The 3,894-nt window shown below is 61.7% G+C and overlaps 1 protein-coding gene across 6 annotated transcripts in view; it reads right to left on the bottom strand.

Moving 5' to 3' along the window:
• ZMIZ1 (zinc finger MIZ-type containing 1) overlaps positions 1-3,372 on the bottom strand; it is a 233,806-nt gene extending 230,434 nt beyond the window's left edge. For all 6 annotated transcript variants that reach the window (XM_019626021.1, XM_019626027.1, XM_019626025.1 and 3 more), the window contains exon 1: positions 3,057-3,372. The gene's annotated coding sequence lies outside the window, so the exon portion shown is untranslated. The remainder of the gene's footprint in view (positions 1-3,056) is intronic.
• Positions 3,373-3,894: the final 522 nt, after the last annotated feature.

Here is a 3,894-nt window from a genome sequence, read left to right as displayed (position 1 = left end):
GAGAGAGAGAGAGAGAGAGAGAGAGAGAGAGAGAGAGAGAGAGAGAGACCGTGGTTCCGAGGCCAAACCCCAGTCTCTGGACCTTTCTTCACTTTGCCTCTGGCTGTGAAAAGGAGGATCCGCCTTCCCTCTTTCCTTAGGAGGAAAAAGGGACATTTTGTCCCCACAAAGAAGCCAGCAATCCTTTTCTGCATAGGCAGGGCTAGTTATCAAAGTTTCCCCTAAGTCCAGCTATTTCTGATTCTCTATTCCTTTGTGAGCCATACCCTGAATAACTCAAAACTCAATCCAAAAACCATTTAAAACTTCTAACATCTCCCTAATGAACCCCCCCACCCCCACCCCCCAGTCACTGCCACCAACCCTTAGAAGTCTAAAGTTTGGACATTTACATGTGAAAACAGCATTTCATAACCTCGTGACTTGGGACAAGGAGATGCTTCTGTCCTTTTGGGAAAAACAAAACCCAACTGAAATCATAAAACTCAGAAGAAAACACCATCTCCCTCCAAATGCATTCCCTTGGCCCCAAAGTCACACGTGCTCTGTGGCAGATACAGCTTTCAATGTGTCTTTTGTTTGATGCTGGTGTTTCAACATCCTCAACTTGAAGAAAGAAAGGTCAGCACAAGGCTTGGGGCATTCATAAACCACACCACCAGGGCCAGCCAGCAAGCAAGCGAGGGGCCAGGAATTCCACCCACTCTGGACCCTCTCTAAAAGCAGCCAGGACAGAGAAAGTGAAGGGCTTGCTCCCTCTTCTAAATTTCCCAGAAAGCTTACAAGCAACTTTTAAATTCCCAGGACCATACAAATGCCAGGGAAGGCAAGTCAGAGTTCATCACCAACCTAGCTACCCATTCTGCAGCCACAGTGCCTGCCTCTTTATCTCCACCTTCAAAAAAAAAAATAAAATAAGCAAACCCAGGCACCTCTGGGAACAGCCTCTGGCCTCCTGCCCTGCCCTGTGTAACCAGCCTGTCCTCACAACCATAGGGGGCGGAGACCGCACTTCTTTAGCCCTCTGGTCCACCAGGTCCTGTCCCGGGGTTGCAGCAGGGAGACAAACTGTTGCTCAAGAAAGTCCTACAGAAAACCCTTGGTACCAAAAGGTAGCTCCGGGTGGCTCCTGCCCAGAGCCAACCGAGGAGCTTCCATGGGAGGCTTCCCACTGTCATTTTAAATCTGTGGGGTTGGGCCCTACTCTCCCATGCCCTGGGCTGTCCACCCAGGAGGCTCCAAATGACTATGGCAGAGCAGGGAGGAGGAAAAGGCTGGCGGAGCAGTGCCCTCACCCTGCCAGCCCAGCCGCCAGCTTCTTGGAGGACCTCTGAGGGAACATTTGTTTGGGCTGCCAAGTTAAATCTTCCTCCCTCATGTCAGGGCATTGGAAAAGCAGTCAGAGGAGAGAAGAAGGGGGAGAGCGGGGGAAGGAGCAGCGAGAGGGAGGGAGGGAGAGAGGGAGGGAGGGAGGCGAGCAGGCTCTCGGAGCCCCAGTTACTCGGGCACTGCCTGCCCAGGATGCAAGCGGCTCCCAGGCAGGCGCAGCCGGGACTCCGGACACCCAAGCAGGGGCCAGGCAGCCAGGGTTCCGGGGTCCGGCACCGGGTGCCAGGCGCCCTTGGTCTGCGCCTGGAGAGAGGCTCTCGCTCTGTACCCCGCCAGAGGGACGAGGTGGGAAGGGAAGCAGAGGAAGAAAAAGTTTGCTGCAGGTAGAGGGGAAGGGCCAGGCGGCCCTGCCGTCGGGCTGTCCCCCGGGGAGGGGTGGGGGGCCAGCGCCGGCTGCCCTGGCGCGCTCCCGCCCGGGTTGTTTACATTCCTGGAGTGTCTTTTAAACCCGGGGCTGAGGCCGGCTCCCGGCCTTCTCCGGCGGCTCCGGGGCAGTCTCCCGTGAAAATCTGCTGGCGCACAATAGCAAGGAAGGCGGCCGCCCCTCGCCCGCGCCCCGGTTGCTCCCGGGCGGGGAGCCTGCCCTCCGCACCGCGCCCTCTCGCCGCCCGGCTAGCTTCCTGGACTGAGGTCCCCGGCGAGGGGGCGACGCGAGCCACTGCCCCGCGCCCCAGACATCGAGGCCGCGCTCCCCACTGTTTTCTCTCCAGCCTAGACACCAGGAATGTGAAACAAGCTCCCAGAGCCCGCCCCCCCCCCCCAGATCCAGCCCCGGCCCCCAACCTCCGCCCGGGCCGGCCTCCCACTCCCCCGGGGCCGCCGCCGCCGCCGCCGCCGCCGGAGACGAAGAGGAAGAAAGAACACGGGGAAATTACTTTCGTATTTGCAACGCGCGCGCGCGCACACACACACACGCACATCTTCCCTCCCGGCTCCCCTGCTGGCCGGGGCAGCCCCGTCCAGGCGTTGCCCTTACGCCCCTCCACCTTCTAAAAACCTATAGGAAGCCCCTACGCACACCCCTCGGCGTTCCCCGTTCGTACCTTGCGCCGCGTCTCCCGGGGCAATTCACACACAAACAACTTAACCGCGCCCCCACCTCCCATTTACAAAAGTGTGTGTTTTCCTTGAAAATTCAGATGCTCAACTTAACACCACCACCCCTTGCCACCAGAAATCCAGCGCCGTCCCTGGCGGTTTTCGTACACACAGGCGCACAACTTCGCGTCTCCCCAAAGGAGGCGAGGGAGACCGAGGTAGTCCTAGCCGGGTCCTTTCCTCTCTCCCTCCCCGAATCCCGGTTTTGCCCGGTCCTCAGTGTACAGAACGAGGGCTGGAGGCGCACCGGCGGGAGGCGGACAGCAAGTCCGCGCGCGCACAACCGCACTCACGCCCCGCACACCCGACAAGCCCCGGTCCCCGCGCGCAGCCCAAGCCGGCTCAGCGCAGCCTGGCGTTCGCCAGTTGCCTGGGCCTCGGCCCCTTGCCACCAAGGGGAGAGCAGCGGAGCCCCGTCGCCGGCCACTCGCCCAGCTCGCCTAACCCCGCTGGACCCTTAAAAGAAAAAGCCCCAGCACCCGGCACCCCATGCTCGCACCCCGAGAGTCCAGAGGGAGCGGGAGGAAGGCCCAGGGCCAGCGGGATCCCGGGTCTGGCCCCAAACTTACCAGGCGCTGCGTGCGCTGCTGCCGCCGCTGGAGGACGCGCCGCTGCCGCCGCCGCCGCCGCCGCCGCCGCCGCCGCTGCCTCCGGGCAGGGCTGGCTCGGGCCGGGAGGAGCGCTGCGAGGGCGCCGAGAACGGCTCCGCTCCGGCTCCTGCTCAGCGCCGACCAGGGCTAGGGTCACTGCGCTACGCCGGCGCTGCTAGCTCGCTTAGCCGCCCGACCGCTGCTCGCCCGCCCGCCGCCCGGCCGCTCGCTCTCCCGGGCGCCCGCCGCCGCTCGCTTTTTTAATGTCCACAGACAGTGAAAAGGAACTCGGCGTTAGGGGGTGAGTAAGTGAATCAACTCGCCCGGAGCCGAGCAAGTTGAAGTGTCAGATTACATTGGCTATTCTATTTCCAAAGGGCCCCGCGCCGCCGGCCGGCCGCAAAAGCCGGTGCGGAGTAGCGGACGGAGCGGAACGCAACCCCGCCGCGGCCGCCAGCGCTTGGCTGGGCTCTGCTCGCGCGCTCTCTGCGTTCTCACCGTTCTCTCTCCCTTTCCTTTTCTCCTCTTTCTCTCCTCGCCTTTCCTTTCTCTTCCTTTGCTTTCTTTCTTCCCCGCTCTTCCGCCTGGGCCCTCTCCAAGCTTTCCCCTCTCTGGCTGTGATGGGTTTCGCGCGCCAACCCCAACCCGGGCACTCACCTCCCTCTTCTGCCCCTCCCCCCCACTACTCCCTGGCCACCCCCTCCGACCCAACAAGTTTGGAATTAGGAGAGAATTGCCGAGCCTAGGAAAGGACCAAGTTGGGGAGGGGGCTAAAAATCATCCAGCTCACTGGCGCTCCTTTGCTCGCATGCCCGCG

This window comes from Hipposideros armiger, unplaced genomic scaffold (genome assembly GCF_001890085.2).
Source record: "Hipposideros armiger isolate ML-2016 unplaced genomic scaffold, ASM189008v1 scaffold_652, whole genome shotgun sequence".
NCBI classification, from domain to species: Eukaryota; Metazoa; Chordata; class Mammalia; order Chiroptera; family Hipposideridae; genus Hipposideros; species Hipposideros armiger.
Note: the sequence above shows the minus strand (reverse complement) of the source record. Positions and strands in the feature narration are given on the sequence as shown.